At 42.7% G+C, this 10,038-nt stretch overlaps 1 pseudogene; it reads right to left on the bottom strand.

Moving 5' to 3' along the window:
* Positions 1–458: 458 nt before the first annotated feature.
* On the bottom strand, positions 459–550 carry LOC132426404 (U6 spliceosomal RNA; annotated as a pseudogene).
* Between the last annotated feature and the right edge of the window lie 9,488 nt (positions 551–10,038).

Raw genomic sequence — 10,038 nt, 5'->3', positions numbered from 1 at the left:
GAAGTCAGATAATAATTGCTGTTCTGCACCAGGCACTTTCTGTGAACAAGATGATTCATGCTAAGAGTCTGACTTTCAGCATCATATTTAATCTTAGAAATATTGTGTGTCCTAGATGTGATTACCCACATAAGAAACCCAAGGCTAGGAGAGGTTGGGTATATTTTCTAGGTCATTCAACAAATAAGTGAAGAAATTCGATTCAAACATAGATTTATCTAACTCAGTAAGGTGCTTTTAACCACTACACTGTCCTGCCTCCCTCTTAAAAGAAATAAATGATAGGCTAGAATTACACGGTACTAACTAGAAGGAGGTTACAGAAAGGTAGGTTCAGGGTAGGCTGGAGTAGTCAAGGGCTATAAAGCAGAAGGGAGGGGTCCGCAGAGAGCATCTAATCCCATGTTTCTCAAACTCTTTTTTTAAAGTTGTGGTAAAAAAAAAAATGTAACATCAAAAAATACATGGAATGCTTCATGTGTTTGCACAGGCGCCATGTTAATCTTCTCTGTATCTTTCCAATTTTAGTATATGTACTGCCAGTGAGTACTCTTAAAGTTTTTAACTTACAACCTATAACATGACATTTATTTTACATTATGACGCAGTAAATGCATGTATTTATAACTGAAACAAAATTGTACTTCACAATACTTGCCCTATTCTATGCAGTGCACTCCACTTTTCTATTATGCTTTACATCATTCTTTAAAGATAATTCTCGTCATGGCCTCTTAAGTAGACTTTATGGACTACAAATGCTGATCTAAAAACCTCAACCGATGGGGACGTTGAGGCCCGGAGATGCGTTGAGTACCTAGCGCGATGTCTTGCAAATATTAATCCCAAGTGTCTTTGCTTTATCTCCTTATGTGACCCAGCACACGCATGTAGCACCTCAGTGGCGGAGCTGGGATAGAATCCAGATTTCCTGATTCCCAGTCCAGGCTTTTTCAGTCAAGGAAAGTTTGTCAAAGGGGAGGGACTCTCCCATGGCAGGGTTTCTTCCCAGGCACTGGTAGAAATAGGAGGAAACAGAGCAGCTGTGGGACACGGACACAGCCGCCACAATGGGCCTAGTCGAATGGCACAGGGCGTTAGAACAAGGCCGTCTAATTCCAAAGACCATGCTCCTTCTGTGGTTGTCTCTCTTGTTTGCTCAGTAAAATTACCTGGGAGTAATTATCTTCAATAATACTTACGCCCAGGTGACACTTGGATCCAATAATTAAATCCAATGATTTAGGGATGAGGGTTGCCTAAAAAGCCTCCCCAGGTGATTTTACTAGAGAGATACTGCCTCAGTGCAGCGTAGAAGGTATCCCTTAAAACCCTTCCGGCTTATCCTTCAGGCCTCAGCCAAAACTACCACATGTAAACTAGACAGCTAGTGGGAAGCAGCCGCATAGCACAGGGAGATCAGCTCGGTGCTTTGTGACCACCTAGAGGGGTGCGATAGGGAGGGTGGGAGGGAGACGCAAGAGGAAGGGGATATGGGGATATATGTATATGTATAGCTGATTTACTTTGTGTTACAGCAGAAACTAACACACCATCGTAAAGCAATTATACTCCAATAAAGATGTTAAAAAAAAAATGACCCCCTCCTAGGCCCATGGAGTCCCGACTCAAAGTCACAATCAAAAAGTAACTGCCTTTTGTACGGATACCAAGGGGGAAAGGGGTGGGTTGGGAGGAACTGGGAGACTGGGATTGACACATATACATTATTGATACTACGTATAAAATAGACAACTGATGGGAACATACTGTAATAGCACAGGGAACTCTACCTAATGCACTGTGGTAACCTAAACGGGAGGGAAGTCCAAAAGGGACGGGATATCTGTATGTGTATGGCTGGTTCCTTTTGTTGTGCAGTGGAGGCTAACACAACATTGTAAAGCAACCATATTCCAATAAGAATTTGAAAAAAAAGTAACTGCCTTTCTTTTCTTGTATTCATCTAGCACTCACAGATCCTCTCATCCTGTGTTTGTCTCCCCTGTTACATGATGCTCTGGACTGAATCCAGAGCTTATGCCTTACTTATCTTTGTATCCAAGTGTGTCACAAATATTTACAGAATGCCCTTTGCTCAGATGGCTCTTCTTCCCCAAACCACCCAGGCCTCTGAGATCTACTCTGATTCAGCTGTAACTCCTAATGAGGGTGATGAAAATTCTCCCCCCCGGATCAGTCCTACCTAGGACAAAAAGGGCACTCGCTCTAGGAGCTGCAGAATCCTGACTGGTGAAAACAGACGCTAAAGGCAGTGAGACTGCAGCATCCCTTCTCATGTGGCTGGGCTTTCTCTCCCACGCATTCCCCTCCAGCCATCTCCTCCAGATTTTCAGATTTCTGACAAGGCAGTGTGGTCCAGTGTTCAGAACCCTGGACAGGAAGTGGGAAAGACGGACTTCCTGTCCTGGTCATGACCGTCAGTGTGTCCTGCAATAGGCCCTCACTTTTCCGTTTTGTTAGCTGGGAATGACCACGTTCCAAACTCAATTGTCACCCTCTGCTCCCTTTCCCCTTGGGGATTATATAAGAACTCTTATATATGAAAACAAGCTTTGTTCAGGTCCTTGAGCTTTTCTGAGGGCAGCCTTGTATAAATATAAGATACCTTTTGTTATTGTTTGCAGCCCAGGGGATTTGCGGAAAGAAGTTGAGAGCCAGTGATGCTCGTTTTTATAGGCAGAAAATAGCTGCTGGAAAAACAACCTGGTGTGTAGAGCACAATGTTCTTATCGAGCCGACAGAATTATCTTTCCCAGGCCGTCATGAACACAAAACACCTGGTGCACACGTTTCCTGCCCCTTCACATATTTTGAAAGAAAGAGACCTTTACTCTGACCTGTCAAGCAGTGATCTTCATGAACTTCTGTCCACAGACCACGACGGTTATCTTGGCTTGCCGCTGTACAGTTAAATGGTAAGCACAGCTGATGTCACTCATAGGGCATCTTCTCCACATAGCACTCAGATCTTATCAGATCCACACATGTGTTTCTTCTTCCTTAAAATACAGCCCCTGGATGGGCTAAGAGTCAGGGCCTTCCTGACACATCCACCCAACACTGAATTGGGTGCTGTTGAGAAGATAGGAAACTTGAAGACTTGATCCTGACCTGGCCATGGATTAAAATCTTTGAAGGGAAAAAAAAAAAATAAATCCACTAAAAACATTTAGAGAACCATACAAATCTATTCGTAGTAAGACTCACTCCCTACTTTAAAGACTCAGGTGTTTAAAGAAGGTAGAAATCAGTGTGGAAAATCTCCCTGGAAGATGAGGATGCAATATACATGCAAGGTGCTTAATAATGTCAGTTAAGTGAACAAAAGAAACTGGAATTGGGCCTTGAATGACAAAAAGCGTTTGAAATGGTGGACGAAGGGGCAAATAACCATACTGGGAAAGCCAGAGTTTAAGGATTGACTTTGGAGTGAAGCTGATTGACCTGGGTATGCCACTCACAAACTGTGATTCTGAGCATGTCACATAAGCTCTCTAGACTTTACTTTCCTCTTCCATTATAAGTCAGTACTAACAATATCTCTATCATAGGTTTGGGGAAGAATGAAATGAGATTAATGTAGGCAAAGTTCTTAGCCCAATGCCGGGCATATGGTAACTGTTAAACGTTTATTTATTGTTATTGTTGTTATTAGTACTAGGGAAAATATAAAGACAGGAATTGCTCAGTCTGAAAATCTGAAAATATTTTCCCCTTAATAAAATAATCAGAATACTTGGCATTAAGTGATACTGATGTAAATTTGAGCAGCCAGCGCCTGCCTATTGCAGTGTTGGAAAGAAAATGTATATTTATGGCTCCCTCAAGCTCTGACCTTCTGCCTCTTCCCTTTCTTTCAGCACCCTTCCCCATCCCCACTACCCCCCTATCCCCACGGCACCACAGAGAGCCCACAATCTCTCCTCTTTGCCCTCTTCTCCCCGCCAATACCCACCTTCTCTCCTAGCCTGGTGAGAGACTGGTGAGTCATAAGGATGGACATGCAACTGTAGCCTTTCAGGCAATGATGACAGGCTATGGGTTCTGGGGACGGAGATTCCCTTGAATATTTCTTGATGCTATCAAGTCAAATATAGACAGCTAACCACCTCTAACACAAGAAGTGCTCAGCAGGAGAATTTTGAGTTCCTTTACAGATCAAATTTTCAAGAGAGAAAAACTTAGGAATTCTTCATTCTCTTCCTCAAAGAGACATGGATTGGACCAGAGCACCATAGCTAAGCCACGATGTCACAGGTCATTAGGACTGCCCGTAGCTGCACTCAAGAGCCTGATGCAGGCATCTGCTTGTTGAGCTGTGAGCTCCCACTTCTCTCCCTGCCCAGTGTTGACCATCATATTCCTACTGAAATGGTCTTGGCCTCACTCCCAGGTTCATAAGGCTCTCTTGGCTTCAAATTACCTACAGTATAAAAGCCAAACTTCTCATCCTGGCAGATAACCCATCCCCTTCACCTCCATCCACTGCCTTCTTCTCTGTCTTCTCCTCATCTCCTGCCGTGATAAACTTCTCCCAAGTGCGCCCCCCAACACCACACGCTTTCAGGTCATTGTCCTTTGATCCGAACCCTTTCCCTAATCTTCACCTAGTCAACTCCTGCTCATTCTACCAGAACCAACTCCAATATCATTTCCAAAGTCAAAACCATCATCTCTTCACCAGCCTTTGGATTCTACAGTTCTTTGTTCTGGGTTGCTTGGACTCCAAAAGTTTAGCATATAGTAGATGCTTGAGAAATATTTCTTGAAAGAATAAATGAGTTCTGACTTCAATAACAGCGTTTATTATGACGTATGATAATTGCCCTACTTACTTGTTGGTTTACAGGCCGTTTATAGGCCGTGAATTTCTCAAAAGAATAAGGTGAAGGGAAATTGCGTCTTTTATATCTGTATTCTAGGACCCTAGTACAGTGACTCATAAGGTAGGCTTTAAGTCGAAGTGTGACGAATTTAAAAATTTCTAATATATTTTTTGCAAAAATAATTTTTTCTCATTAGGCATTCTTTCTTTTATGATTTGGCTACCCTCCTCTCTTAATGTTGAGTTGAGGAAAGGGATAGGGAGATGTTTCCAGAATATAGCTGAGAATATGAAAAGCAGGAAAGCAGGGGAAGCCTGCATTAGGTTAGAGTCTCTGGAATCAGAGGCTGAGTCTCATGCAAGTGCTGTCAGGGACATCTTGTAAAAGAGCGAGGGAAGCAAGACAGGGGCATGGGCGAAACAAAGCGAGATGTGGATTCGGCTACAGTCCAGCCTCAGTCCAATCCCGTGGGAAGTTCCGGGACAAGGGACAAGGATGGCCTCAGAGAATTACCCCACCTGGAGGCAAAGAGGTTGGGATTTTATACCCCTGAATTAGTAGTTGGCTGCAACCATGCCAGAGGTAGGGGGATACCTCCCAGGCATTTCTGCATGGAACAGCTCCTGTGGACCGAGAGTGAGTCTTCAGGGAAGGGTCCAGCTGCAAGCATTGGTCATCAACACTCACAGCAGCTGAGTGACAAGAGAACTAGTCTAGGAAAGGGATCTGAGCAGCACAACAAAAGCTCCTACCCTACCCCTAAAAATAAAGATGATAGAAAGTGCTTACTCCTAGGAGGATTATGTAAACCTTTATTTAAAACCTATCTCCTCCTACTTCATCAACAAGTCTATCTGGACCACTTGCTCACTCCTTAACAGATTAGAAACAGCAAGATAGAAGAGGGTGCAGAGACTGTTAAAGGTAAGCGCAGGGCTTCCCTGGTGGCGCAGTGGTTGAGAGTCTGCCTGCTAATGCAGGGGACACGGGTTCGAGCCCTGGTCTGGGAGGATCCCACATGCCACGGAGCAACTGGGCCCGTGAGCCACGGCTGCTGAGCCTGTGCGTCTGGAGCCTGTGCTCCGCAACGGGAGAGGCTGCGATAGTAAGAGGCCCGCCCGCGCACCGCGACGAGGAGTGGCCCCCACTTGCCACAACTAGAGAAAGCCCTCGCGCAGAAACGAACACCCAACACAGCAAAAATAAATAAATTAATATATAAACTCCTACCCCCAACATCTTCAAACAAAAAAAACACAAAACCACAGCTTTAAAAAAAAAACAAAAAAAGCCCACAGCCTACTTCCAAAGGCACAACCACATTAAAAGAAAAAAAAAAAAAGGTAAGTGCACCAATAGAAGCCAAAAAGAAACGAGAACGCCAAAAAGCACAGCAGTGTGGAACCTTGTAGTGTAGTGCCCTGGAGCGTCGTAAATTAAAGTCTAAAAAAACTGAGATTGACAATGATGCCCTAAGTCAATGATGCCCTAAGTTAACGATGCCTTAAACAAGTTGTGTTTTGCATTCTATGTTTAAAAACACGGGGTGATGTGCCAAGTCATTTTAAAAGATTTCATTCGAAATTTGGAAGCTTAAGGGATGTGAATAATTACACGGGCATTTTATTTTTGCAGATTATCTTCTTCCCTGCCAGCCCCTGAATAAGTGAGGTGTTACTGAACTACATCTTGGAAAACATCTGACCTCCAGGAGCCGTTGAAACTCCTTGGATAGTAGCACAACTTCAGACTTGTTTAAACGTTCTGACAGTTCTGATGCCACCTGGCACATGTGATTACATAATCAGAGCTGATAGAAACCTCTGATCACCACATATACACACAGTCTGATTATAGAGCAAGCTCTAGCCGGGCATCAGACACGTGGGGCTCAAGTTCCTCCACTGTCATTAACATCTGTATGACCCTAAACAAGTCATTTGTCTTCTCTGATCTCAGTGTCTTTGCTGTAAAGGAGAAATAATCATAGTTATCATATTACTATTAATATTACATTACACCGATATATGATACGTAGTATGTTATTTTATTATATTAACAATATTATTATGTCTCATCAGCCTGCTATGAGGAGCCAATGAGATAATGTTTGTGAAATTGCTTTGCAAGGGGTGAAAAATAATTAAAATGGAGTATTTGGAAAAGTAAATACTCTTTCATTCCTTTCTTCTTTCTGATGCAATTTTTGACAGTTTTGTAAACCCATAAAACCGGCAGAATACACACGGACACCATCTCCCATCGATTTATTCTGTCCCAGCTCTCCACCACTTGGCCTCCTAGGCCACCCTCCCGGTGGCCAGCCTGTATTCCCATTTCTAGCTCCAGTTTCAGAATGACTGCCTTTGGAGAATGGGGTTTCTCAGGAAGAGTATTGCACAATCAGAAAACGTTGATCTGCCAAGGCTGTAACATTTTTTTCCTGGAGCCTTTTCAGGAATGTGTCACAGGAGGTGGGGGAGATGGGCCATGGAACAGAGAGTACTAGGCACCAGCCACCAGGTAATAAAATGTCCAAGCATTCCTTTACAAAATCTAATGAAGACATCAATCTTCATTAAGTCAAAGGGTCTGGGGTCCACAGCGGTGAGATTCACTGAGCCGCTTCAAAAAGCAGGAGGAACAATGACCAAAATGCAGGCCATAGAGCAAGAGACAGTGAATTCTAGAACTCGATGATGTCTGTTTTCAACAAGGGTTGAATGTGCCAATAGCTATTATCACTAAACATGAGCCCTGAGCTCAGTGTGATGCCAGAGCCAGCTTGCACCAAATCAAGAGAGCCAGTTCTTCATGGCTCTTCCCGACCCCATGCTCGGGGATGTCAGGTTGGGAGCGTGTAATCAACCCAGGTGGCAGTATTTACACCACGGAAACCAGCAGGTGCCACCAATAGGGTCCCCCACTCCCCACCCAGAGAGCCAGCTTACCGGCACACCATTGCTTAAGCTTGTATCCAAATGTCAACAAAACGTCTGGAATCCTGAAATAGCTTTCAGAAGAGCAATGTTGTTCCTGAATTTCCGTGTGAACCACTGGAGGGAAAAAGTTTGTGTATATAAATATAACAAATCCTTTGCTTTCAGATCCCAAATCACCTTCCTCATATAGCCTCTCTTTTCCTTCAGGCTGAATGTGGAGAGTGGCTACCACTGAACTGAGAAAAACCTGAGTCACCGTTACATCCTTGGCATTGTCCACTTGATTGTTTTTTTCCATGAGTGTTTCCCAGGCTCTAACCTCCATCGGTACAGAGGACTGATGGGACAGCAATTATTCTGCAGGGAGTACACCCTCAGAGCTTGAGGGATCCTGTAGAAAAGCAGGGGCAAGATGCTGCTCTCTGCTTGGAGGGAGTTTGCAAAACAGATTGGATTCAACTGAAAGAGGCCAACCTTAGGAGGAGAACATCATTTTCTTCTTTCCATACCAAACCATAGGATTAATGAAGAATCAAGGGGAATAAAAATGCAAACATGCACAATATTCACTTCCACAGACTTTTCTTTCACTAATGTCTTTGTGGCTGTAGCTGGTGATTTGCACCACTCCTTCCCATAACTTACCTAGAGGCTGAAAGGAAAAGGAGTGGGGAAGAAATTAGCATTTACAGAGCACCAACTCGCTATCAGGTCCTAGAGTGTCTTATCTAGTTAACACAGCAACCATGCAAGGAAGGTACTATTACTTCCATTTTTTCAGAGAAGGAAAGGTAAGAATTATCTAAGGTTACCCAGCTAATGGATTTGGGAGCAGGAATTTAAATACTGGTCTCTGACTTTAGATTTTGAGCTCTTTCCACACTTTCTACTACTTTATTGACCCACGGAAAAACAAAGCCCAACTGTGGAACCAGTTCTGGAGACACAGGTGCAGGCTGAGTCTGGTCCCTTGGGGCTGGCCTTCCACAAGGATACACATTGGATTGTCTAATGAGGGAAAGCTAACAGACATTCAGGTGCAGGACTTGCCATTTCTCAGGGGCAGTTTTGAAACAAACACCAATTCTTTGTTGTCGTGCTCACTGAAGATGTAAAATAGGAGAAGAGCATGGGAATCAGAGACAAATGCTGGACAAGGTTTTTAAGAATTTTTTTTTCAAGCTCCTCTGTTCTATAGCCTAAGTAGCCAACTACTCCCAACTTAGCCTCAAATTACCACCTATGTTCTTTAAAGAAAAAAAAGAAAAGAATGTCTTTTCCAGTAATTTTACACTGGGAGAAATACATGACGGTCTTACCTATAGACTTGGCATTGGCAATTGTGCATCATTTTGTGTCACATCGCAGGCTAAGGAATGTGACACACTCCCTTTGGTTTCCTGGGATACACCCCAACAAAGGACTTTGTTTTTTCAGGTTTCAGTGATAAATATGTTACTGATACTCATACTTTAAATTCATAGCGTATACCAAGTCACAACTCAGTGAGGTTAACAGACAGTTTTCTTTTTAGATTTTGGATGAAGTGGCAAAGAGATACTCCATTGATTTCTGCACACTACACCTTTACACACTTGAAAACAATAATTTATGCTTCCTCTAAATCTTCTTTTCGCCTGGGCAATGACCTCATTTAATAGGCTTTTTATATTTTGGATTATGCAAATAATAGATATTCAAAAGTTAAATAATGAAAAAATTCTAATGTAAAATGATATAAAATAGGATGTTATTTTAATTGTTAGTGCACATCTTAACAAGAAATGATACCTTAGGAATTTAATGTTACCCCAATTTTTTAAATATACTAAATTTTATATACAGTTTTGTGTAAAGTATTTAAAATTTTTTTATTGTGATAACCTAAAGTCTGGCAGGAGAGAGAGGGAGAGAGAGAGAGAATTATGTATGTGTTAAGTTATGAATATGCTCAGTTGAAAGTGCCTTTATGACCTCCAGATGGAAAGGTATGCAGTGGATATATGGGTCTGGAACTCAGGAGGAAAGTTTGGACTATAAGTATAGTTTTGGAATTTATCAGTATATAGATGGCAACTGGAGTCGTAAGAATGGATAGGATCATCCAGTAAAAGTACACAGACTGAGAAGAGGATAGGGTCTACAGCTAAACCCAGAAAATCCCCTACATTTAAAATCCAGTGCTGTTCAGATGCCTAAAACCACCCAAATACTTCCACCACCTTGGGGCCCATTCCAGTGGGATT

Source organism: Delphinus delphis, chromosome 5 (genome assembly GCF_949987515.2).
Source record: "Delphinus delphis chromosome 5, mDelDel1.2, whole genome shotgun sequence".
Lineage (NCBI taxonomy): Eukaryota > Metazoa > Chordata > Mammalia > Artiodactyla > Delphinidae > Delphinus > Delphinus delphis.
The sequence above is the reverse complement of the archived record's forward strand: the minus strand, read 5'-3'. Positions and strand labels throughout refer to the sequence as shown.